Source organism: Phocoena sinus, chromosome 15 (genome assembly GCF_008692025.1).
Source record: "Phocoena sinus isolate mPhoSin1 chromosome 15, mPhoSin1.pri, whole genome shotgun sequence".
Lineage (NCBI taxonomy): Eukaryota > Metazoa > Chordata > Mammalia > Artiodactyla > Phocoenidae > Phocoena > Phocoena sinus.
This window is the reverse complement of record NC_045777.1, coordinates 10,731,981-10,759,711: the sequence shown is the minus strand read 5'-3', so window position 1 is coordinate 10,759,711 and position 27,731 is coordinate 10,731,981. Positions and strand designations below refer to the sequence as shown.

Genomic DNA, 27,731 nt, shown 5'->3' with positions numbered 1-27,731 from the left:
CACAATGCTTTTCCAGGTCCAAGGCAATTTTGAAGTTTTGGTATTAGAAACTCCTATGTGGGCTTCCCTGGTGGCGCAGTGGTTAAGAATCCGCCTGCCAATGCAGGGGACATGGGTTTGAGCCCTGGCCCGGGAAGATCCCACATGCCGCAGAGCAACTAAGTCCGCGAGCCACAACTGCTGAGCCTTCGCTCTAGAGCCCGTGGTCCACAACTACTGAGCCCGCGTGCCTAGAGCCTGTGATCCGCAACCAGAGAACCCACCGCAACGAGAAGCCCGTGCACCGCAACGAAGAGTAGCCCCCGCTTGTCACAACCAGAGAAAAGCCCACGTGCAGCAACAAAGACCCAATGCAGCCTAAAATAAATAAATAAAAAAATTTTGAATTTTATTTTACTTATTGTTTATACAGCAGGTTCTTATTAGTTATCTATTTTACACATATTAGTGTATACATGTCAATCCCAATCTCCCAGTTCATCCCACCACCACCACCCCTCTGCCACTTTCCCCCCTCAGTGTCCATACGTTTGTTCTCTACAACTGTGTCTGTATTTCTGCCCTGCAAACCGGTTCATCTGTACCATTTTTCTAGGTCAAATAAATAAATTTATATTTTAAAAAACCCTCCTACATGTAATAAAATTATACAAAAAGGTCTATTCTTGAGTTCTTGATTTAGTCTTTGTTCTAAGAATGAGGTCATAGTTTGCAATAGCTTAACTTCCATTAAATAAAATTATTTTTAAAAATTTATTTTGGAGTAATTAGAGATGCACAGGAAATTGCAAAAAAAAAAAAAAATGTACAGGGAGTCCCTGTATGCTCCACCAGTTTTCCAAGTCCCCATCTTGCATAACTATGCTACAGTATCAAAACTAGGGAAATCACATTAATGCAATCCACAGACTTTATTCAAATTTCATCAGTTATACATGAATTCGTGTGTGTGTGTGTCTGTGTGTGTGTGTGTGTGTGTGTGTGTGTGTGTGTAGCTCTAGGAAGTTTTATCAAGTGTAGATTCAAATAACCACAGTCAAGATACAGAGCTACTCCTTTACTACAAGGCCCCCTCCAGCTCCCCTTTTATTGCCATTCCACCTCTCCCCCATCCCTAATGCTTGGCAACCACTAATAATTTTGTTATTTTAAGAGTGTTATATAAATGGAATTATACAGTATGTAGCCTTTAGCAATTGGCTCTTTTTCACTCAGAATAATTCCCTTGAGGTTTGTAGTGGGTTGAATAGTGTTTCCCAAAAAGATATGTCTAAGTTCTAATCCTCAGAACCTGTGACTATGACCTTATATGGAAACAAGGTCTTTGCAGATGGAATTAATTTAGGGATCTCAGGATGAGGTTATCCTGGATATATGGTGGGCCCTAAATCCTATGACTAGAATTCTTCTAAGAGAAAAGAAAGGGAGATTTGAGATACAGAGACACACAGAGGGGAAGTCCACCTGAAGAAGGCAGAGATGAGAGTGAAGAAGCCACAAGCCAAGAACTTTTGGCATCCACCAGAAGCTAGGAGAGAGGCATGGAAGGGTTCTCCCTCAGGGCTCCCTAAAGGAACCAAGCCTTCTGACACCTTGTATCAGATTTCTGGCCTCCAGAACCATGAGAATAAATTTCTGCTTTTTTAAGCCAGTAAATTCATGGTAGTTTGTTACAGTCATCCTCGGAAACTGATACAAGGTCCGTCCAAATTGTTGCATGCGTGTATCAATAGCTTGTTCCTTTCTATTGCTGAGTGATGTCCACCTTGTGGATTGCACTGCAGTTTATTTGATCACTGATGTGAGTTATTTCCAGTTTTTGGCCATTACGAAGAAAACTGCTGTGAATATAGACTTACTTTTATAAATTTTACTTTCGTTTATCAAGATAAAGCCCCAATCAAACTATTTACTCTGAAAATTTCCCCTTCACTATTTATTGTGAAATCTGGGTCCCCATTTTAAGTAGACTTGCCTTTTTCTAGTGCTGGTTGTACTTGCCTCACTGGGGCCTGCGGTCCTCTGCTCATCTGGCTATAAGATTTGCAACCAGGGCTTCCCTGGTGGTGCAGTGGTTGAGAGTCCGCCTGCCGATGCAGGGGACACGGGTTCGTGCCCCGGTCCGGGAAGATCCCACATGACGCAGAGCGGCTGGGCCCGTGAGCCATGGCTGCTGAGCCTGCGCGTCTGGAGCCTGTGCTCCGCAACGGGAGAGGCCACAACAGTGAGAGACCCGTGTACCGCAAAAAAAAAAAAAAAAAAAAGATTTGCAACCAGGTCAACTCCGTTTTGTGGATGGGAGCACAAGCTAAACTGGCCAGAATTAATGCAAAATGAAGGCCTCCTTTGAACGGGTGGAGCTCAGAAATTCAGTGTGAAGGCTCCCACCCGGGCCCTTATCTTTTTACACCCGGGGATTACGGCTCCGTCCAGCTGACACGGCACATGGAGGCTGCGAGAAACGTCCACAGACCACACAGGGTACATTTCCTGCTCCACACGCTTGAGGAGCTTGGAAGAATGTTCCGGCAGCCTCGGGAAGGAAGGTTATTGAACAGAGCAATTTACGCAGGCCCGCTGAGGTTACCTTCTGTTCCTCTGTCCGGGAAAGAGGTGGGGGGTCTCCATTCAGCTTCTCCCTTGCTCCTTGTCTTTGCATATTTTCTGAGCACTTTCTCTGTGCCGGCACTGGGGGTGCAGCAGTGAATAAGGTAGACCCACTCTTTGCTCTCAAAGCCAGTGTTGTGGGAGAGAAGCTTTAAAAAAATGAGGTGCACAAACAGAGCCAGCTACATAATTTGCGGGGCCCCTCGTTCAAACACTATTAAGAATTTCACGACAGAGGCAGCAGAACATTAAAGCACACGTGGGATATTTGGCAAATGTCTGGAGACATTTTGCTTGTCACCCTGGGGATGGGCAGGGGAGTGGGTCACCAGCATCTAGTGGGTACAGGTCAGGGATGCTGCTAAACATCTTACGATGCACAGGACAGACTCACAACAAAGATTTATGCGACCCCGAATTTCAGTTGTGTCAAGGTCCAGAAAGAAAACCAATGCAGAGGGGTTTATGAAAACATACAGCCAGGGGATCTGCCTTGGTCTGGGGAAGGCTTCTTGGAGGAAAGGCCTTTTGAGCTAAAACGTGAAGCCCGCATATGCCCTGGAGGAGAGGAGGTGGCAGATGTCGGGGTCTTGGGAGGGAGTGTCAATTCTTAACATCCTCTTCTTCTTTAAGGAGGTTCAAAACCAACAGAGAAAGAGACATGGGGTTTAGGGAGACGAAGGTGAAAATTCTACCTTTATAACTAAGAAAGCTACTTAAGGACTTGGCTTAGGTTCCGCCAAACTGGCTAATACTCTGTCCCCGTCCCACCCCGTCCCCACCATGCACTTACTGCCCCAGCGGGTAGGCCCACCCCAGGGAAAAAAGATGTCCTACTACCCACTAGAGTGCACCCCCGCCACCAATCTCAGATAGACAGGAAGCGGCCAAAGAACATTTGCCCATTTCCCTCGCCCCAACTCACCAGCGGGATAAATCAGTCAGTCATCCTCTCCGTGGAGGCATGAGAGGGTGAGCGAGGGTTGAGAGAAGCTGGGATTGATGGGGTTAGGCCTTGGTAGTTTTTTAAAGTTCTCCCTCCCAGGCTGGTCCGATAAACTACAGGACGCCCAGTTAACTTTGTACTTCAGATAAACAACAAATACATTTTTGTAGCTCAAGTAATGTCTCAAAGATTGCCTGGACATACTTGAATTACAAACGTATTTGTTGTTTATCTGAAATGCAAAGTTAACTGGGGCGTCTTGTATTTTTATTTGCTGAACCTGGCAAGCCTGTGAGCCCAGGTGATTCCCACCTGCAGCCAAGGTTGAGAACCGCTGACCCAAGGAAACGGGAGGAGTGGGAAATAGGTATCCTCCTCCCACCTTTGTTCTTCTGACCCTAAAGCACAACTATTAAGCCTGTGGACAACTGGGGTTGGGCTGTCCCCTGGGGTGGGTGGGCAGCGGGATAGCAGTCTTTCATGCCAGTCCTGGGCCTGCCTTCTTAAACCTCAATACCAGCCAGTGCTTCTTGTGGATCCTCCTAGAACGATAGCTCAGCAGTGGACTGGGAAAAATACGGTCTTTAAATCAACACAAGCCTACTCCCTACTGAAAATGAACTCCCTATTCTTTTCCCATCTCACATTATGTCCAGCTTTGTTATCCAATATGGCCTACCAGAGGTGCGGTCACGAGATTATATAGACTCCCATAATTCAAGCCAACGGTATATTGCCTCACATTCGAATATAAAGTCTTTATGATAACCCTTGGGACAAATTCATGTCCAAAGATGCCTTGTAACTGAAGGTGCAAGTAAATTGAAGTCGAAAGGAATGAAAGGCTGAGCTCAAATCCACTGGCGCCTGTGAGCTGTAAGACCAAAGCAGTTAGGGGCCAAATTCATCGGCCCTCATTTCTTATTTTGCTCAGACTCAGCTGTTTAGGGCCTGTAAGGATACCAGGTAGAGTAGGGGGTCCTTCAGCAGCTGCAGTGTGGGCTGTTTCCCTCTGAACAGGTGCAGTTGCTTCAGGGTCTCAGAGGCTGAACTAGTCACGTGAGACCCCCTGTTTAAAGAGCTGAAGGAGGGAAAGTGAAACACAGGTATGGTGGCCCCGGCCCTGTGCCCATAGCATTTTCTAAGGAAGCAAATTCCAGCCTTGAACAGCCCCCAGGCGATGATACTTCCACACCCACCTCCTGGTCTAATCCAGACCCATGTTATTATTGCTAATGACAGCAGAAAATAACACTGGTACCAGCTTCATGCGATGCAAGCTGAAGGTCCAGACATCACAGCCAGTGAACATAAATCCAGTTGGAACAGAGAGCTTGTTCTGCAAAAGGCCAGAAAGTAAATATTTTTGGCTTTGTGAGACATATTTGTCTCTCTTGCATCATCAAAGGAGTCAGAGACAATAACTACTTAGCCAGTGGGCATGACTGTTTTGCAATAAAACTTTATTTAAAAAACAGATGGTTTCCCCCCACCCCCCACCCCCCCAAAAAAAACAGATGGTGGGCTATAGTTGGCTGACCCTTTAATTAGGAGCAATATCTCACTAAAAGGTTACTTTTGGTACTAGCCACTTATCATATTTAGAGGGAACATCCATTTACACATATGTCCTAGGTTTGTTTTATTTTTTTGCCAAGTTTTAAAATGTGAGGGTCTTGGAGAGTTTTCTGGTAGCCTAGTGGTTAGGATTCTCGACTTTCACTGCTATGGGCCTGGGTTCAATCCCTGGTTGAGGAACTAAGATCCCACAAGCCGCGCGGCGTGGCCAAATAAAAAAGCGAGGGTCTTATTTGAGGTCTTTTCCTTCATACTCAGGATAATCATTTATAGCAAAGAATGATCCAATTCAGTTGACTGAATGCCAACACTGTCCTATGTGCTTTATACTTATTAATTTGATTTCTATGAGAACTCGTCAGGTGGATTCTATTATTATTCTTGTTTTACAGGCAAGGAAACTGAAGTACAGAGAAATGGAATAACTGGGTCAAGTCTACCCAGCTAGAACGTGGGAGAGACAAGATTTGAATCCAGGCAGCCTGGGCTGGTCCAAAGCCTCTTTCTGTTTGCTACCCCCTTTCGAGCCCTGTGTTTCTAGGGTCCTTATGGGAAACGGGCATGAGCTCTTGTTGAGCAGGTGTGTTCGTCCTGGGCCCTGACTCTTTTTTTTTTTTTTTTTTTTTTTCAATACACGGGCCTCTCACTGTTGTGGCCTCTCCCGTTGCGGAGCATAGGCTCCGGACGCGCAGGCTCAGCGGCCATGGCTCACGGGCCCAGCCGCTCCGCGGCATGTGGGATCTTCCCGGACCGGGGCACGAACCCGTGTCCCCTGCATCGGCAGGCGGACTCTCAACTACTGCGCCACCGGGGAAGCCCCTGGGCCCTGACTCTTGATGGGAAATTTCTTTGGCCTGCAAAGCCTGCCTGCTGGGGATGTTTCTTACTCTTCCTGAAGCTGTTGTTTCAGCTGCAGATTCCAGAACCAAAGTTATTGCTGAAATGTCTGAACCCCAACCTTGGAAGGCTGGTGAGGACCACACTTCTGCAGGGGCTCCTCCAGACATTCCACTCCTCTTTCCCTCAGTTTGAAGGAAATCCCAAACATTATCATTCCTATTCATTTTCTATTGCTGTATAACAAATGACTGCAAACCTCACAGCTTTAAGCAACACAAACTTATTATCTCACAGTTTCCGTGGGTCAGGAGTCTGGGTGTGGGTTAGCTGACTCTTCTGCTCAGAGTGTCACCAGGCTGAAGTCAAGTTCTTTGTCAAAGCTGCAATTCTCACCTGGGGCTTGAAGTGCTCTTTGAAGTTCACTGGTTCTTGGCAAAATTCATTTCCTCGTAGCTGTAGGACTGAGGTTCCCGTCTTCTCCCTGCCGTCAGCAGACTCTTGCGGTCTGCTCCTAGAAGCTCCCCGTAGTTCCTTGTCATACGCCCCTGCAAGCAGTTCAGGACATGGCTGCTTGCTTTCTTCCAGGCCAGCAGGAGCACATCCCTCTGACTTCTTCTGTCCCTGATATCTAGATAACAGTTAAAGAACTCACCTGATTAGGCCAGGCTCACCAAAGATAATCTCCCTTTTGATGATGAACTCAACTGATTAGGGCCCTTATTTACAACCACAACAATCCTTTTTGCCTATAATGTAACATATTGGGTGAGTGGTATTCCTCGTATCACACTCAAGGGCATTAGTGATTGGGGATCATCTTGGAGTTCTGCTTACCACATCATCTTATCCATACATTTTTTTTAAAAAAACAAAGGACTTAAAAAAAGCAATAACTGAAATACCATTATTGTATGTTGAATAATAACTCTTTAATATTATTAAATATCCAATAAGTATTCAAATATCCAGTTGTCTCATAAATCTTAGAGTTCTAAAAATGTTTGAATGAGGATTTAAATAAAGTCTACAAATTCCAATTGGTTGATATATGTCATCTATCTTTTTTTAAAATTTTTTTATGCTGCAAACATTTTAATGACTATTGTTGAACATACATTTTAGAGCTTTTTTTACTTCAAACTGCAACAAGTTAAATAAATGCTTATAATATACAAGGAAAATACAACCAAAAGTAAGACTTGCATTAAGTTTGCCTCGTATCTAGACCAGTATTTACCACCACCCCCACCTTAGTATATCTTTATTTTTGAATTGCACAAACACACTTAAGAATTTGATCTTTACAGTATGGCATTTAGGAAATAAAAATATACTCCCACCTCGAAGAAATAAAAAGGTTGTGCATGATTATATGCCAAACAAAAGAGAGAACACGAGATATACCCTGATAGTGCAGGCATCATTAAAAAGGAAAAGAAAAAGCTTGAGATGCTCATTAACTCTCTAAGTCATCTGTCTTTTAATCTACAGATGTCACCCTCCAACTTTTCCTTCTCCCTGGCAGTATGTTTGTTGAAGAAACTGGGTTGTGTGTCCTGTAGATTTTCCCACAGTCTGGATTTTGCTGATCGCAGCCCTGTGGTGTAATTTAACATGTTCCTCTGTCCTCCGTATTTCCTACACATTGGTGTTTAGGTTTAGTGGCTGGTTCAGATTCAGGACTGACTTTTTTTGGCAAGACATCTTTACAGGGGGCGGTGTGTTCCTGCAGCAGGAGTCAGAGAGTCTGGGTGTCTGTTTGTTTATGATGTTAGCAGCCCTTGATGATGGACATAGCCCTTGCCTATACTGATTTGTTCACTAGGGTTTGCAAAATTGTGACCTGTATTGATTTTCATTCTTCCACTGTTCCTGCTTTGACGGTAGGAATGAAGCTCGTATGTTTCAAACCACCTTCATTTCTCCTTAGTTCCCTGATCAAATCGGATTTGGGGAAACAGAGTTCCAGGCAGAGCCCATTTTGATGGTCTTCTCAGACTTCGGATTTGCCTTAATTTCATCAAACGATTTCTTTACTTCCGTCTAAGAAGTTGGCCTATTATCTCTATGTTAAGGCTCTTGTTCCTTATTTGGTTATTAGTAAACTCTATCACCCGTCAGTGGGTGAAGCCACACTATGTGAAGTCATGGTCATAGTTTATGTAATTGATAAATTGATAAAGACACACGGAGGATGGTGCCCTCAAGAGCCTGTGAACCAGCCATGTGAATTCCAGAAGCTTCTTCTCTCAGTACCCAAAGCCATTAAAAACAACAATTCTCTCAAAATAGTAATAGAGTTTGGGGCAGCCAATTGGGCAGAACCTACTTGGGGCGGGCAGCACTTCTTTAAAGCCAGACTCTCTGTAATGCAGTTGAGAATCCCAGCCTGCAGACCAGCTGAAAGCCACGGTAAAATCCACAATCATTGTTATCAAAACTCTGCCTCTTAGAGGTGAAGCGTTACTGGAACCAAAAGATGGTCACTTATAATCAAATCGCAACCTAGACCCAGACCTGATCTCATTACCAATAATCAATCATGTCTCCTCCATAACAAATTTCAAGGTTCTAGCCAATGGTGGATTCACCATGAAGACAATGAAGTTTAAGCTTTGGACCTGTCACCTGCCTGGACCCTCTTCAAAGCTCTCAATGAGATCCTACTAATTTTGTAATTTTTTTTTTGGCCACACTGCATAGCTTGCAGTATCTCAGTTCCCCCACGATTAAACCCGGGCCATGGAAAAGTCTGGAATCCTAACCACTAGGCCACCAGGGAACTCCCTGTAATCCTTTTCTTAATGAAAGTCCCTAAATTATATAAGCATCAGGGCCCCCAAACCTGGCTCCACCCCGTTCCTAGCCTTTCAACTCACTCCCTCTATTGCCTCAATTCCAACAATGCCTTGGCCCACCAGACTGTACAAATCCATGGCCCTACAACCTACTCACTGTACTCCCCAGCTCCCCTCTCCCCATATTTTCACTTTCCTCTAACCCATTTTAGATTCTATTTTCCATTGCTTTAATCACTTTCTAACATACTCCGCACCCTTGCCCCTTTTGCTATGTTTATATACTCTATTGGCAAAATCCCAGCCCTAATTAAATTCAGCCTTCTGGTCTACTCCTGCACCTGTGCAGCTCACCGTAGCAGGAGGAAACACCACCCTGCTGGTGAGCTGAGCCAGAAGATCAAAGCAGAGATGAGACACCACCCTCTCAACGACTCTTTCCCAATCCTTCTAACTAAAATCTCAGGGCTGACTCTCATTGGACATTTAACGATGGCAAGCAGGGATGGGATACTCTCATTGGCCAGGTCTGGGTCACATACCCACCCCTGAAATAGGGCTGGGGGTAGGGTAAGCTCCATACAGACCCATGGACTGCAAGTGGGGGAGAGGTCGTTTTTGTTTTGAAACGTAGGTTTTATTATTATTCAGGAATGATGAGGCTAACAGATCAGGAGATGGCTGCCATTGAAAAGATGGTTTTGTACCCACAGATTCCAAAAAAAAGAAAAACGTGTCATGGGGGAGAATGGGGGTTGGTCAGAGTGAGGGGGTGGGAGACACATTGTCGAGAGCCTTTCTTGTGGTTTCCGTGAGAAGGAACAAGGAAACAGGGTAAGCAGCCTCAGGACTGGCTAGTTTGAGTAACTTCAGTGGGCTCTGGGGCAGAGGGGCTGTCCCTAGTGGCTTGGTCCCTGGGCCAAGTGATCAGAGCAGGTGGACAGTGGCCTGGAGTGTGAGCACCAGCAGGGGAGGCAGTGGGGGTGTGGCTCTGAATTGGCTGGTTTGCATATGAAAAGCAAGCTCCAGGGCAAGAAATTTACCATCTTTAGGAACTGACAGTCCCTCCAGGGTCTGCAAGGCCCCAAACATCAAAGCATCAAAAATACAGAATAAAAAAATGTAATTAATATAGTTCTCCAAATAAACATCGAATTTCTGTGGCCAGAAGTGGAGACAGATGCTGGGCAGGCAGAAACAAAAGATCCACTACAGAAATACAATTCCAGCCGTTCTCACCCCAAATTAGGACTCTGCTTACCTTGTCAATTTTTTATCCTTGATCTCCCAGAGGGATGCTCTTTCTTTGTCACTGGGATTTAGTGCACCCTCAGGCCTCCTGCTTGGTCCTGTCCTGGGATCCCTCACAGGATGTCTAGGTCTTCTCCAGGTTTCTCAGCCTCAGGTCACCAGGTCCTGGGGCCGCACCTGCTCCTGCCATATTCATTCTGGATCACTGTGGGGAAAAGCTGACAGTTGACAGTGGCCGTGGTTCTCACTTCCCCTGGCACCAGACCCTCTTGTTTTGTTTAATTGTGACCAGAAATTGTGCCTGCTGTCGCCAGGAGCAGGGGGTGATCCGAGCCACGTGAGATGTTTGTCTTCGGGCGGTAACAGGATTGTCAGTCACCTCAGAGGCACGAACATTGGACAAAGTGAGAGACGCACCATCAGGGCACCTGCCATTCGTTTTGAGACGCTTTGGGCTGTTCAAGGGACTGGGCCCTTTTTGTTCCCACATCCATATGTGTGTTGAGCTCTTTCCCAAGGGAGCTGGGCATTCATTAGAAGCTGCGGATTAGAAAGTGCCTCCTTTGTGGTTTTGAGGTTGAACCATGTCAGAAGTGGGAGCTGATGAGCCAAGGTGGCAAGAAGCGGGGGTCCTGGATTCTGCATGGGGAGGGGGCTCAGGTGCACCCCCTTCCTCCTGCAGGAGGCTTTTGTGCTCAGCAATCATCCTTCTCTTTTCTCTAGCAGCCCATTTTCTCTCTCAGCTTCTTCCAGCAGGAGCTTCTGAAAACTGAATTCAACAGTTTTCTCTGCTGCTTGTAAATTGCGTGAACTGAGCAGTTTCCCTGGCGCTGGACTGGTGTTTGGGTTTTTGTCAGTGGTTGTTTTGGGATCACCTTGATCTATATGAGTCCAGATGAGTCTGGTTTACTACGCTGATCTTCCCCCAAACCCACCCTTCCTATCGCGGAGTCCCCAGCTCTGAAAGTGGTACCACACTTCCAGGCGCTGAGGCCACGAAACTTGTAATCATGCTCTCTCTCCCTTATTCCCACATCCCATCTGCCATCAAACCCTGTCAGCTCTACCTGCAAAATACACCCAGAATCTGGACCTCTGCTGGTCTAAGCACCATCACTTCCAGCCGGAACTGGTGCATCCCTGGTCTCTGCTCCTACCTTGCCTGCCTCAATCTGTCCTCCCAAAGCAGCCAAAGGGAATCTGTTAACACCTAGGTGGGTCCTGCCACACTGGTGCTCAAACCCCTCCTCTGGCTCCCATCTCACTCAGAGTAAAAGCCAAGTTGTCCAGAGGACTGCCAGCTGCCCTCTCACTTCTACGGCCTTGTCTCCTTTGCTCTCTCCTGCTCACTCTGCCCCAGCCACACTGCCTCACAGCTATGCTGCCAACATGCCAGACTTGTGCCTCGGGGCCTTTGCATCGGCTTTACCTTCTGTTTTGCCCAAATGTCACTTTCTCAGGGAGGCCTTCATTTACTTAATTAAATTAAAAAATCAAAAATTTAAAATGCAATTTTAAGTTACACCTTCTCTCGGACTTCCATGCTTTGTTTTTCTCCATGGCATGTCACCCTCTGACATAATTATGTTTTTCTTTGTTTATTTGTTTACATCTGTCTCAGTCACTAGAATGGCAGCTCTGTAAGGGTGAGACTTGTGTCTGTTTTGTTCCCTGCTGTATATCAGTGCCTAGAACACAGGAAGTGCTCAATAAATATTTGTCAAATGATTGCTTGAATCACTCTGGCAACCATGTCATGGTCTGAATAAGGGTTTGCAATTGGTGATGACCTATTAAAAAAAAATCTGCATGTGTGTCTGTTTTGAGGATGCATGAGGGTCCCCTTTTGTCCACTGCTCTCAGAGGCAACTCACTTGCCAATTTGGTGACTGAGGCAAGGAGCAAACCGATTACTCTTCCCTGTGAGTGAAAAGTTCCACTGATACTGTATCTACACATTCTTTGCAAATGTCAGTGGGGGTGAGTCATGGGCTGAGGGATTGCTCCATGGAGCTGGCCTGAGCCGACTCGATGATTAAGTCTCCCCCATGTGATGTCACCAGAGTCAGAATGACCCCCCGACCCTTGCCAAAAGGGAAAAGCATTTTCAGTGAGGATGCCTGAGCCGACTCGGCTGCAGCCAGGCTGGACCTGGGTAGTGTGGCATAGGTCAAAGGCGTGACCTTCGGGGACACTTCTAACTGTCTGGCAAGTCACTCCTCCTCTTGGAATTTCCTTGTGTGTAAAGTGAGGATACCATTTATTCATTCAACAAATATTCATTGAACACTGAGTAGAGGCTGGAGATGTTTAGTGAGCGAGACAGACAGGTACCTGTTTTCAAGGAGCTCACAGTTGGCGAAAGATGCAGATGACAAACAGGTGAGGAGAGAAGGACAATACTTTCTCTATTGGGAATGTCATGGAGGGAATAAAACAGGATAGTGGCAGAGAGGGTTGGGGGCCAGCATCAGCAGGACAGCCAGGAGGAGATGGCAGCAGGCAGAGACCTGCAAGTGGGGAAAGAGCCATGTGAAAATCTGGGTGGGGGAACCAGCAGGGGTAAAGGCTCTAAGGTGGGAGAAAGCTCTGTGCATTTGAGGACAGAGGCTGGTGTGGCAGGAGGTGGGAGGGGGTGAGGGGAGGAGACAGTGTAAGGTCAGGGTCAGAGGACGTAGGCACTGGGTAGGTACAGTGAGAAATTTGGGTTGTGTTCTATGGACCTACCAAGTGCTAACTGCCATGATGTATAAAGAGCACAGGGGCAAGAAAGGTGACTTGCCCTTCCAGAAGGCAAGGAAGGCCTTCTGATGTGTCTGGCGGGGCCTAGACCCCTGCTGGAGTGGAAAGACCTCTGGTGAGCGTTCCCTGGGCTTCCTCAAGCCTGCAGACATTCCCGGGAGAAAATCAGGCTGTCCAGAGCAGTGCCATACTGGGGAACCAGAGACGGATCCTGGAGTGGGTGCAGGGTGGCTGGCTGAGCATGGGTTACCTTCACCTGGGCCACATCGAGCCCTTGATTACCAGTGAACAACAGTCTCTGAAGAAGGTGAGCTACGGAGCTGACATGGTCCGTCTCTCTCATTTTCTGCTTCTCAGTTAGAGGATCAGCCCAACACTGCTGCCCCAGTACCAGGAGGGGGCACTAGTTTGCTTTGAAAAAGCTTGTCATTTTGTACACTTGTACTTTAAAAAAAATGGAACATTCTTTAAATCAACTTTTAAAAATTCAAAACATATTTTAGTCGAATTTTAAGCAATTCTATTCACGAAGTCATAGGCTTGCTGTACTGGTTTAATCTTTTCCCTAATATACATGAAAATAAATACGTCCCAACCATCATAACTATAGCCATCCTTTATATAGTACTTCCTGTGAGCCAGGCATCGTTCAAACAGCTTTATTAATAGGGCTTCATTTAATTCACACAAGCTTGTGAGGTGAGTCCTATTGTCATCCCTGCTTCACAGATGAAGAAAAAGAGGCAGAGGTTACCTGACTTGCTCTGGATTCCACTGTGGCCAGTGGCTTCAAGGCTTATATGAGGTACCTTGAGTAGATAAAATCATAGGAACAGAAGGTTGAATGGGGTTACCAGGGGCTAGGGGGAGGGCAAATGGGGAGTTGTTGTTCGATGGGTATAGAGTTTCAGTTTTGCAAGTTCTGAAGGTCTGTTGCACAAAAATATACTTAATATACTTAATACTAATGAACTGTGCATATAAAAACAGTTCAGGTGGTAAATTTTATGGTATGTGGCTTTTTAAAACAACAATTAAAAATTAAGGTGGCAGAGTAGAAGGAAGTGCGTTCACTCCCTCTTGCGAGAGCACCAGAATCACAACTAGCTGCTGGACAATCATCGACAGGAAGACACGGGAGCTCACCACAGAAGATACCCCAAATCCAAAGACAAAGGAGAAGCCGCAATGAGACAGTAGGAGGGGCGCAATCACAATAAAACCAAATCCTGTAACTGCTGGGTGGGTGACTCACAAACTGGAGAACACTTATACCACAGAAGTCCACCCACTGGAGTGAAGGTTCTGAGCCTCATGTCAGGCTTCCCAACCTGGGGGTCCGGCAACGGGAGGAGGAATTCCTAGAGAATCAGACTTTGAAGACTAGCAGGATTTGATTGTAGGACTTTGACAGGACTGGGGGAAACAGAGACTCCACTCTTGGAGGGCACACACAAAGTAGTGTGCGCACTGGGACCCAGGGGAAGGAGCAGTGACCCCAGGGGAGACTGAACCAGACCTACCTGCTAGTGTTGGAGGGTCTCCTGCAGAGGTGGGGGGTGGCTGTGTCTCACCGTGAGGACAAGGACACTGGCAGCAGAAGTTCTGGGAAGTACTCCTTGGCGTGAGCCCTCCCAGAGTCCACCATGCCATTAGCCCCACCAAAGAGCCGGTAGACTCCAGTGCTGGGTCGCCTCAGGCCAAAGAACCAACAGGGAGGGAACCCAGCCCCACCCATCAGCAGAAAAGTGGATTAAAGTTTTACTGAGCTCTGCCCACCAGAGCAACACCCAGCTCTACCCACCACCAGTCTCTCCTATCAGGAAACTTGCACAAGCCTCTTAGATAGCCTCATCCACCAGAGGGCAGACAGCAGAAGCAAGAAGAACTACAATTCTGCAGCCTGTGGAAGGAAAATCACATTTGCAGAAAAATAGACAAAATGAAAAGGCAGAGGACTTTGTACCAGATGAAGGAACAAGATAAAACCCCAGAAAACAACTAAATGAAGTGGAGATAGGCAAGCTTCCAGAAAAAGAATTCAGAATAATGATAGTGAAGATGATCCAGGACCTTGGAAAAAGAATGGAGGCAAAGATCGAGAAGATGCAAGAAATGTTTAACAAAGGCCTATAAGAATTAAAGAACAAACACCTAGAAGAATTAAAGAACAAAGAAACAGAGATGAACAATACAATAACTGAAATGAAAAATAAACTAGAAGGAATCAATAGCAGAATAACTGAGGCAGAAGAACGGATAAGTGACCTGGAAGACAGAATGGTGGAATTCACTGCTGCAGAACAGAATACAGAAAAAAAAATGAAAAGAAATGAAGACAGCCTAAGGACCTCTGGGACAACATTAAATGCAACAACATTCACATTATAGGGGTCCCAGAAGGAGAAGATAGAGAGAAAGGACCTGAGAAAATATTTGATGAGATTATAGTGGAAAACTTCCCTAACATGGGAAAGGAAATAGCCACCCAAGTCCAGGAAGCACAGAGAATCCCAGGCAGGATAAATCAAAGGAGAAACACACTGAGACACACAGTAATCAAGTTGACAAAAATTAAAGACAAAGAAAAATTATTGAAAGCAACAAGGGAAAAATGACAAATAACATACAAGGGAACTCCCATAAGGTTAACAGCTGATTTCTCAGCAGAAACTCTACAAGCCAGAAGGGAGTGGCACGCTATATTTAAAGTGATGGAAGGGAAGAACCTACAACCAAGATTACTCTACCAGGCAAGGATCTCATTCAGATTCAGCCGAGAAGTCAAAAGCTTTACAGACAAGCAAAAGCTAAGAGAATTCAGCACCACCAAACCAGCTCTACAACAAATGCTACAGGAACTTCTCTAAGTGGGAAACACAAGAGAAGAAAAGGACCTACAAAAACAAACCCATAACAATTAAGAAAATGGTAATAGGAACACACATATCGATAATTACCTTAAATGTGAATGGATTAAATGCTCCAACCAAAAGACACAGGCTCGCTGAATGGATACAAAAACAAGACCTATATATATGCTGTCTACAAGAGACCCACTTCAGACCTAGGGACACATACAGACTGAAAGTGAGGGGATGGAAAAATATATTCCATGCAAATGGAAATCAAAAGAAAGCTGGAGTAGCAATACTCATATCAGATAAAATAGACTTTAAAATAAAGAATGTTACAAGAGACAAGGAAGGACACTGTATAATGATCAAGGGATCAATCCAAGAAGAAGATATAACAATTATAAATATATATGCACCCAACAGAGGATCACCTCAATACATAAGGCAACTGCTAACAGCTATAAAAGAGGAATCTGACAGTCACACAGTAATAGTGGGGGATTTTAACACCTCACTTACACCAAAGGACAGATCATCCAGAGAGAAAATTAATAAGGAAACACAAGCTTTAAATGACACAATAGACCAGATAGATTTAATTGATATTTATAGGACATTCCGTCCCAAAAGAGCAGATTACACTTTCTTCTCAAATGCGCACGGAACATTCTCCAGGATAGAACACATCTTGGGTCATAAATCAAGCCTTGGTAAATTTAAGAAAATTGAAATCATATCAAGCATCTTTTCTGAAGACAATGCTATGAGATTAGAAATCAATTACAGGGAAAAAATATAAAAATCACGAACACGTGGAGGCTAAACAATACGTTACTAAATTACCAAGAGATCACTGAAGAAATTAAAGAGGAAATTCAAAAAGTACCTAGAGACAAATTACAACGAAAACACAACTATCCAAAACCTATAGGATGCAGCAAAAGCAGTTCTAAGAGGGAAGTTTACAGCAATACAAGCCTACCTCAAGAAACAAGAAAAATCTCAAATAAACAATCTAATCTTACACCTAAAGGAACTAGAGAAAGAAGAACAAACAAAACCCAAAGCTAGTAGAAGGAAAGAAATCATAAAGATCAGAGCAGAAATAAATGAAATAGAAACGAAGAAAACAATAGCAAAGATCAATAAAACTAAAAGCTGGTTCTTTGAGAAGATACAGAAAATTGATAAACCATCAGTCATCAAGAAAAAGATGGAGAGGACTCAAATCAATGAAATTAGAAATGAAAAAGGAGAAGTTACAACAGACATGGCAGAAATACAAAGCATCCTAAGAGACTACTGTAAGCAACTCTATGCCAATAAAATGGACAACCTGGAAGAAATGGACAAATTCTTAGAAAGGTATAACCTTCCAAGACTGAACCAGGAAGAAACAGAAAATATGAACAGACCAATCACAAGTAATGAAATTGAAACTGTGATTAAAAATATTCCAACAAACAAAAGTCCAGGACCTAAGGGCCTCACAGGTGAATTCTATCAAACATTTAGAGAAGAGCTAACACCCATCCTTCTCAAACTCTTCCAAAAAACTGCCGAGGAAGGAACACTCCCAAACTCATTCTATGAGGCCACCATCACGCTGATACCAAAACCAGACAAAGATACTACGAAAAAAGAAAATTACAGACCCATATCACTGATGAATATAGATGCAAAAATCCTCAACAAAATACTAACAAACAGAATCCAACAACACATTAAAAGGATCATACACCATGATCAAGTGGGATTTATCCCAGGGATGCAAGGATTCTTCAATATACACAAATCAATCAATGTGATACAGCATATTAACAAATTGAAGGAGAAAAACCATATGATCATCTCAACAGATGCAGAAAAAGCTTTTGACAAAATTGAACACGAATTTATGATAAAAACTCTCCAGAAAGTGGGCATAGAGGGAACCTACCTCAACATAATAAAGGCCATATACAACAAACCACAGCAAACATCATTCTCAATGGTGAAAAACTGAAAGTGTTTCCTCTAAGATCAGGAATAAGACAGAGATGTCCAGTCTCACCACTATCATTCAACATAGTTTTGGAAGTCCTAGCCATGGCAATCAGAGAAGAAAAAGAAATAAAAGGAATACAAATTGGAAAAGAAGAAGTAAAACTGTCACTGTTTGCAGATGACATGATAGTATACATAGAGAATCCTAAAGATGCCACCAGAAAACTACTAGAGCTAATCAATGAATTTGGTAGAGTTGAACGATACAAAACTAATGCACAGAAATCTCTTGCATTCCTATACACTAATGATGAAATATCTGAAAGAGAAATTAAAGAAACACTCCCATTTACCATTGCAACAGAAAGAATAAAATACCTAGGAATAAACCTACCTAAGGAGGTAAAAGACCTGTACTCAGAAAACTATAAGACACTGATGAAAGAAATCAAAGGTGACACAAACAGATGGAGAGATATACCATGTTCTTGGATTGGAAGAATCAATATTGTGAAAATGACTATACTACACAAAGCAATCTACAGATTCAATGCAATCCCTATCAAATTACCAGTGGCATTTTTTACAGAACTAGAATAAAAAAGTCCTAAAATTTGTATGGAGACACAAAAGACCCCAAATAGCCAAAGCAGTCTTGAGGGACAAAAATGGAGCTGGAGGAATCAGACTCCCTGACTTCAGACTATACTACAAAGCTACAGTAATCAAGACAATATGGTACAGGCTCAAAAACAGAAATATAGATCAATGGAACAGGATAGAAAGCCCAGAGATAAACCCATGCACCTACGGTCAACTAATCAACGACAAGGGAGGCAAGGATATACAATGGAGAAAAGACAGTCTCTTCAATAAGTGGTGTTGGGAAAACTGGACAGCTACATGTAAAAGAATGAAATCAGAACACTCTGTAACACCATACACAAAAATAAACTCACAATGGATTAGAGACCTAAATGTAAAACTGGACACTATAAAATTCTTAGAGGAAAACATAGGAATAACAATCTTTGACATAAATCACAGCAATCTTTTTTGATCCACTTCCTAGAGTAATGGAAAGAAAAACAAAAATAAACAAATGGGACCTAATGAAACTTAAAAGCTTTTGCAAAGCAAAGGAAACTACAAACAAGATGAAAATACAACCCTCAGAATGGGAGAAAATATTTGCAAACAAATCAATGGACAAAGGATTAATCTCCAAAATATATAAACAGCTCATGCAGGTCAATATTTAAAAAAAAACAAACCCAATCCAGATATGGGCAGAAGACCTAAATAGACATTTCTCCAAAGAAGACATACAGATGGCCAAGGAGCACGTGAAAAGCTGCTCAACATCACTAATTATTAGAGAAATGCAAATCAAAACTACAATGAGGTATCACCTCACACTAGTTAGAATGGGCATCATCAGATCATCTACAAACAACAAATGCTGGAGAGGGTGTGGAGAAAAGGGAACCCTCTTTCACTGTTTGTGGTAATGTAAATTGATACAGGCACTGCAGAGAACATTAAGGAGGGTCCTTAAAAAACTAAAAATAGAATTACCATGTGACCCAGGAATCCCACTACTGGGCATATACCCAGAGAAAACCATAATTCAAAAAGACACATGCACCCCAATGTTCACTGCAGCAGTATTTACAATAGCCAGGTCATGGAAGCAACCTAAATGCCCATCGACAGACGAATGGATAAAGAAGATGTGGTACATATATTCAATGGAATATTACTCAGCCTTGAAAGTAATGAAATTGGGTCATTTGTAGAGATGTGGATGAATCTAGAGACTGTCATACAGATTGAAGTAAATCAGAAAGAGGAAAACAAATATCATATATTACCATATATATGTGGAGCCTAGAAAAATGGTACAGATGAACCGGTTTGCAGGGCCGAAATAGAGACACAGATGCAGAGAACAAACATATGGACACCAAGGGGGGAAAGTGGAGGGGGTGGTGGTGGTGGGATGAATTGGGAGATTGGGATTGACATGTATACACTAATATGTATAAAATAGATAAGTAATGAGAACCTGCTGTATAAAAAATAAATAAAATAAAATTCAAAAATGCAAAAAAAAGAGAAATAGATTTAAAGAAAAATATTGATTATAAACAATAGTAATACATGCAACAAAAACTGTGACAATGGTAGGCAAATAACAGAAGTTTGCTGAGTACTGCCTTATCTCCGAACTAGTTTGGGACATTAGCCAAGTTAAAATCAGTAAGTGCTATAAACCACTTTATATTGTTCTTGTCAGATTTCACCACCAGGGTGATAGATGGTCTGTTTGAAATGTATACACAGCTTGTGTAGAAAGGTTTGAATCAGTTTACAGCTTAAACCAATCCAAACAAGCCAAGTGGAGACTGAGTCCAGGTACGGACTCAGGAAGAGTGGACACCGTCATGCTTCGAGATTCACAGATCTCTATCTACAGCTTGGCCCCAAAGTCATGGCAAACATTCCTGGCAGCAAATGCAAAAACAATAAATGTTGTGCACAACCATTTCTGTTTTCTTAAAAAAAAAAAATTAAGGGACTTCCCTGGTGGCGCAGTGGTTAAGAATCCGCCTGCCAATGCAGGGGACACGGATTTGAGCCCTGGTCCTGGAAGATCCCCCATGCCTTGGAGCAACTAAGCCTGTGTGCCACAGCTTGTGAGTTCGCGGGCCACAGCTACTGAAGTCCGTGTGCCTAGAGCCTGTGCTCTGCAACAAGAGAAGCCACCGCAACGAGAAGTCCATGCACCGCAACGAAGAGCAGCCACCGTTCACCTCAACTAGAGAAAGCCCACGTGCAGCAATGAAGAGCCAATGCAGCCATAAATAAATACATTTATTAAAAAAAAAGTAGAATAAAATTTTTTTCTTATTCAAGGTCCAGCTGCTTATATATTCTCCAACAGAATATAAAGGTTCAAAGGGAAAAGGGTGTGTGTGGGAGACCCCACAGCATGGTATCCGTGGGAGAACACAGAGATTGGGGACCTCTCCATCCACTTTGTGACAGCCATGCTCCACTGGTGTCACCCCAAGGGCCCTTTTCTGGGAGAGGATTCTGAGCAGGGTGGACCATGCACTTGACCTAGTAAGGTGTTTTTTGTTTTTTTTTTTAAGTTTAAGTATGTAGTCATTTTATCACGTATTTAATCTCTTCCCAACAAGTGTCACGAGACTCTATTAAGTGTTTTGGCTTCAAGGATTAAGCCCGAGATTTATTTAAACTTTGCAAATTGAACTTTTAACAAAGAGATGTTTGCAATGTTTAAAAAAATCCAAACAAGTCAAAAAGATAAAGAGTAAAAAGGAACTATTATTCCCACCCCCAACTCTCAGACCCCCAGTTCCCTTGCCCAGAGCAGCCATGGTTATCGGTATCCTGTGTCTCCTTCCCGAGATGGTATGTGTGTGCAAAACCATAGATGTGAAAATACCCTTCTCTTAAATATAAATGTGACCATAATACACACCGTTCCACACCGTTAACAATGTCCTTTTGAGATTGTTCTAGCTCATTACATGTAGATAACCTACTTCTTTTAAATAGCTCAATGACTATTCCACGCTATGCATGTACCCCAATCAAATCAACTGGTCTCTTTGGATGAAGGGGCTCTTCAACTTTTTTTGTGCAATTGTTACTGAACACAACTTCGTGTGCCTGACACGTAGTGAGGCCAAACAAATAGAAATATTGGAGTTTGGAGCAGAGAAGGTTTTACTGCAGGGCCAAGCAAAGAGAATGGGTGACTCACGCTCAAAAGCCCTGAACTCCCCAGTGGCTTTTGAGGAGAAGTTTTTATAGGCAAAATTTGGGATGAAGGCTGCAGGATGTGTGACTTTCTCCTGACTGGTTGGTGGTGAGGTAACAGGGTGGTGTTCCAGGAATCTTGTGCTCAGCCTGAAGTTACCATCCTCCACCTGGGTGGGGGCCTTAGTTCCAGCAGAATTCAAAGATACTGTTATGTGTATCCGTTGAGGAGGAACCAGGATCCTACTTTAATCGTTGCACTATCATTTCTTTCTTTCTTTCTTTTTTTTTTTTTTTTGCGGTCCGCGGGCCTCGCACTGTTGTGGCCTCTCCCGTTGCGGAGCACAGGCTCCGGACACGCAGGCTGAGTGGCCATGGCTCACGGGCCCAGCCGCCCCGCGGCACGTGGGATCTTCCCGGACCGGGGCACGAACCCGCGTCCCCTGAATCGGCAGGCGGACTCTCAACCACTGCGCCACCCGGGAAGCCCTGCCCTATCATTTCTTGATGGCTCCGCCTTTGTTTCTGCATTCTCCTACTTCCCTGATTTGTAAATGTTTGAATCTGCCCTTTGGTACTCCGGGAAGGTCTAGGAGGCTGAAGCCTTTATCCTGAAAATAAGAAATGGGGGACCTGAAAAGAAATGTGCCCAGGAGAGCCCCACAGGGTCCTGCTTGGTTCCACCATAGTTCCCTTTGACAGGCTGGTGAAACTAAAGGACATCTCAGAAAAAATGTTTTTTTGTTTTTTTTGTTTTTTTTTGCGGTACGCGGGCCTCTCACTGTTGCGGAGCACAGGCTCCGGACGCGCAAGCTCAGCCGCTCCGCGGCATGTGGGATCTTCCCAGACCGGGGCACGAACCCGTGTCCCCTGCATCAGCAGGCAGGCTCTCAACCACTGCGCCACCAGGGAAGCCCAGAAAAAATGTTTTTAAGAGCATAAAGTAAGATACATGGGGACACAAGAGAAACCAATTACATGGAAAAACATATCTATCCATGGACACTCTGGGAGTCTGTGGACCCTGGGATAAGGACCCCTAACTGGTTCCCAGTCTTTTCTTCTACTATAAACTGCTTCAGTGAACATCTAGGTACATATACTTATTTATTTCTGTAAAATAAATTTCTAGAAGTTGAATTGCTGGGACAAAGATCTCAATTTTCCATGAAAAAGTACTGCCTCTACATAAAAAAGTGTATTTATAAAATTAACACTGTCATTGGGAAAACACTTTGTATTCTGTTACAAGTTAATCACTAAAGGGATGTTGCCTATAAACTTAAATTATCCATAATGGCCCATCTCTGGGAACCCTGCCTCCCAGGTAACATGTGTTAAACTAAAATACCATTGTTTAGCTCACAGGAAACATACTGACCAGGTCCACCTGTGAATGGCTTCAGGAAGGAAGAAATGAACACATCCCATTCAGAGTCTGGCTAGAACCAGGACTTTACCCCCTTCCCTTTTATTATGAAATAAGCCTAAATGAATTCTAGCTCGGGGAAGATGGTTCTTTGAGACACTAGTCTACCATCTTCTTGGTCTGCTGGCTTTCCAAATAAAGTTGCTATTCTTTGCCCCAGCAACTCATCTCTTGATTTATTGGCCTGTCACGTGGCGAGCAGTATGAGCTTGGACTCGGTAACAACACTAGTCCCCGAAAATGATAGTGTGGGTCGAATTAGACCAAAATAGAAGGATGCTTACCTTATGCTTGGATCAACAGGTGATCAGGTAGAACATACTTAGGTGATAAATAATTTTATCTATGAGGGAATTCAATCTTTGTGATGTGATAAGGAGGTTCTAGGTGGGCAGGTGGGTGATAGCTTCTTAAAAAAGGATGGCCAAGGCAAAACTATAGAGGGGGTGGCACTTGAGTTTGAGGACTAAAGAATGAGAAGTAGCCAGACATGTAAAGATATGGGAAGAGACTGTATTTTTCTCATGCTTACATTATCCAAGTTTTAGGATTGATTTCTAATCTAAGATTGAAACCATGAAACTATTGTGAAGAGAGCCCATCAAATGTCTACATGACATGGAACAGATGTTAGAGACCACTTGAATGATTTCCCCCTGCCGGTATGGAAGGGTCTAGAACATGGAGAATAAAGGAGAGCCTAGCAGAGAACTTCTTCCGGATGCACAGGTATTTTAGGGTTCTTACCTCCTTTATGGAACTTTACAGACCTGAACCTTTACAAGCAGGGTCAGTGGGAAGAGCAGTCTTGACTCTAGTTTGTAGTTCTCAGAAAGACCAATAGGTGGGGGTGAAGGACAAGAAACAGACAGCACTTCGCAGCGTCTATAATAGATGGTTGCCGTTCAGGTTGAACTAATTACTCCCAGAGTGTAGCTCAGGAGTACACGAATGCCAGCTTCTGGTAGATTAATACGTCTGAGGACATGGGCGCTCCAAAGGAGGAAATTAATAAGGGTTTATGTAGCACTTGTTATGGGCCAAGGAACCTCAAGCTTATTTGCTTGCAAACCTTTTCCTCCCTCCTTGCTCCTCCTTTCTACTGCTAATCAGCCTTGATTCTAAGTTGTCTCTAGGCCTGAGCTTCTTTCATCCTGATTGCACAGCCATGAAGTTTAGACAGTGCGTTTCAAAGTTTACCGTGCGCACCAGTCCCCTGGAGAGCTCATTAAAATGCAGCCTCTGATGCAGTTGGTCTGGGTGGGGCCTGAGAGTCTGCCTTTCTACAGGCTCCCAGATGAGCCTGGTGCTGTAGGGCCTTGGACCTTGCTTTGCACACTGAGGGTTCATTAAGTTTGAGTAAAACAGACACAGAGGTCTTAAGGAACTTGGCCAAATCCTCATATATGGCCGAGCTGACATTTTTTAACTCACTCAGGTCAGCTACACATCAGGGGAGGTGGAGAGGCCACTAATTGATGCTGAGGGGTTAGCTAATTGTTAAGTGTTACTTTGTGTTGGGTCAAGGGTCGTTTTTTACTGAGGGTGTAGAGTTAGCATTCAGATGGGAGAAAAAAATATCCATCTTTATTTCACTAACCTCTAACTGAAGTTTAGTATTTCCTCCCACCACAAATGTAGCAGCAAACCTCTGTAGTATTAGCCACGTCCCGTGATCTAGGATGGAGTTCAGGACCTGCAGAGGAATTCAAGACGTGCCACCTCCATCTGTGCTGCTTTGGCATATTGATAATGTTGAGCCTGAAAAACAGCAGGTGCAAAAAGGGCTCTCTGGCCTCTCCTTTTCTTCCTGAAAGCAGGGGATAAACTCCCAGGTGAAAGAGGCCCTCCCTGGACCAGGAGGAAAGAAACAGTCCTATCACCAAAGATGAGGAGGCCAAGAAAAATCTGTACAAACAGACCTTGTGAAAATATTTCACCTTCCTTTATGTTTTTAATTTATTTACTTTTATTTTTGGCTGTGTTGGGTCTTTGTTGCTGTGCGCAGGCTTTCTCTAGTTGCGTCGAGCAGGGGCTACTCTTCGTTGCGGTGAGCGGGCTTCTCATTGCGGTAACTTCTCTTGTTGCGGAGTGTGGGCTCTAGGTGCATGGGCTTCAGTAGTTGTGGCACGCGGGCTTCAGCAGTTGTGACTCGTGGGCTCTAGAGCGCAGGCTCAGTAGTCGTGGCTCACGGGCTTAGTTGCTCCGCAGCATGTGGGATCTTCCCGGGCCAGGGATCAAACCCGTGTCCCTTGCATTGGCAGGTGGATTCTTAACCACTGGGCCACCAGGGAAGTCCTTATCTTCCTTTAGTCTCCCCGTAATTTTGGTTATTTTTTCCATAACTGCTACTCTTTCTTTAACCTAGTATATAAGCACTAAGGCCTCGTCACTTCTTTGGGTCTTCATGTCCTTATGAGAAAATGTCACATAAAACTTTTATTAAATCAATTTCTATGCTTTTCTCCTGTTTATCTTTTGTTGCAGAGCCCAGCTGAGAACCTACAAGGGTAGAAGGAAAAAGCTTTTTTCCTAGATCTATCCCCTACATCTGTCATAGAGAAAATTCCAGATATTTTCATATTACATTACACTTGCTGCAGGTATCTTGAAATATTGTTTATGTTCCTCAGTGTCTCCAAATTATGGTAATTATTAGAACCACTGCTATATCTTATTAATTCATGGATAACAAAGAAGTTCATTTATTACTGAACTACCTACTCATTTAAAAAATATTTAATAGGGCTTCCCTGGTGGCGCAGTGGCTGAGAGTCCGCCTGCCGATGCAGGGGACATGGGTTCGTGCCCTGGTCTGCGAGAGTCCCGCATTCCGCGGAGCGGCTGGCCCCGTGAGCCATGGCCGCTGAGCCTACGTGTCTGGAGCCTGTGCTCCGCAACGGAGAGACCACGACAGTGAGAGGCCTGCGTACCACACACACACACACAAATATATATATATATTTAATAGCTGTGTTTCAGTATGATAGGCTTCCGTTGCAATCCTATACATTTTATTTTATACATTGAAAACTATTGTTCTGAGCAGGCACCCACGGTCGCTGTTTTAGTGCTGTGCTCTCCATGTCCTGTCTTATTTAACTTTCAAAACAGCTTATTGAGGTTTGGGCTGTTATTTGCACCCTTTTTTGTGGAGGAGGATGCGGAGGCTCAGACAGGTAACTTGGTCAAGGTCACCTACCTGGAGACTTGGAGCCTGGATTTGAATGAGGCTGTTCCTACAAAGGGAAGTGTCGGTGTTAACGGCTGACCCCGTTTAGAAGGATTCTCCAAAGACAGAGCCCAGGCACAGACCAGGCACCAACAGGAAGTCTGAGCAGTCCCTTCCTCTTCCTGACCTTCGCTGGCAGCTGCATCTGATTGGTGGATCCCGTGTCACGTGCCTGTGCCCTGGCTACAAGGGAGGCTGGGAAAGCGAGTCTAATAGTGGGAGGCTGGCTCTGCACCATAAAGTTGGGGATTCCTCAAAGCTGGAAGGAAGTTCAGAAGACAAAAACCAAACCAAACCAAACCAAATACTAGTTCACTACAAACCCTAGCTATAGACCAGGTAGCCCAGGGGATGCAAACTTCTGGCAGCGCACAGGCTATGAGCTGTGGTTGGCAGATAACAGTAATTACAGCAATGCTAATTGAACGCTTACTATGGGCCAAGCAATATTCTAAGCACTTTACATGCAGTAACTTATTCTATCTTCACAACCCTATGAGAGAGGTATTATCATTAGCATACTCATTTTACAGAGGCGGAAACTGAGGCTCAGCAAGGGGAAGTTGTTCCCTCTTAACCACCTGTAGTGTCATCCATTGAATGTACCTATCTTTTGAGTGGCTTGTGTACTCTCCAAGCCCTGCCACCCTCTATGCCTGATACTGTTCCTAATTCATACATGCAGCCTGCCAGTCTGGGCTCTTTAGTTTTACATTTGAGTTTCCCACCCCTGCCCAGTTCTCTGAGATTTTTGGGATAGAGATGAGGGGGAGAATGTCTTGCAGGTTCATCTGAATGGTTCTTTACCAGAATCTCTGGCATTGAGTCCAGGTATCTATAATTTTTCAAAGCACTGGAAGATTCTAGTGTGAGCAGGGCTGAGAACCTCTGGATTGCATAAGAATCTTAGGCCGGCTTGTGTGATGAATCCCGATTACACACTGTCGCCTCACTGGATTGGCTGTGTCTCTTTGCAAATGTGTACAGAGCAGGGGTCAAGGTAGGCACCGGGATGCAGCAGTGGAGGTGAAGAGAGGCACAGTGGGGTTGCTGGGGGGTGGGGATAGGGAGTGAGAAGGCAGGTGGGAAGAGCATTCCAGACAGAGGGGACTCTGCACGCGCGGAAGTCTGGGGTCAAGAGAACTTGGAGGGTTTGGGCATGAACTCTTATGCCATCAGCTGCCACTTGCCTGTGTCTGGCCCCCTCTCCCTCTGCCTGCGTGCCCGTGTTCCTGGTTGCAGACCCCTATGTGCCTGGAGCTTTCAAGAGAGGCTGGAGAAGTGAAAGAAGAGGAGGCTGGGAAGCAGAGCTGGGGCCAGGCTGCGGAGGACTTGTGACCACCCTTAGATGTTAGCCTGAGGGCCCTGGGGAGCTGGGTGTTTTATTTGGGACTTCTAAAAAGCATCTGGGCTTCCACAAGCTGGTAGAGGTGGTTTGGAGCAGCAGCTAAGGTAATCAGGTGTCCTGGTTTACTCAGGACTTTGAATTCTAAAGCCAGGAAAGTCCTGGGCAAACTGGGATGGTTGGTTGCCCTACTGGAAGCTAAGCATCCCCTCACCTTTGTCTCCGTAGGATTCTGGTCCCACCAAGCGTAGGTGTAGACCAGTGTTTCTCAAACTTCACCATGTATACAAATCACCTGGATTCTTGTTGAAATGCAGACTCTGATTC

General features: G+C 44.4%; 1 long non-coding RNA gene across 1 annotated transcript; it reads right to left on the bottom strand.

Moving 5' to 3' along the window:
* Positions 1 to 6,370: 6,370 nt before the first annotated feature.
* On the bottom strand, positions 6,371 to 26,128 carry LOC116740755. The gene is made up of 3 exons (XR_004345946.1): positions 26,030 to 26,128; positions 10,031 to 10,225; positions 6,371 to 6,599 (listed from the first exon to the last, which is right to left on the bottom strand). It is a non-coding gene; the product is annotated as an uncharacterized LOC116740755 (long non-coding RNA).
* Positions 26,129 to 27,731: the final 1,603 nt, after the last annotated feature.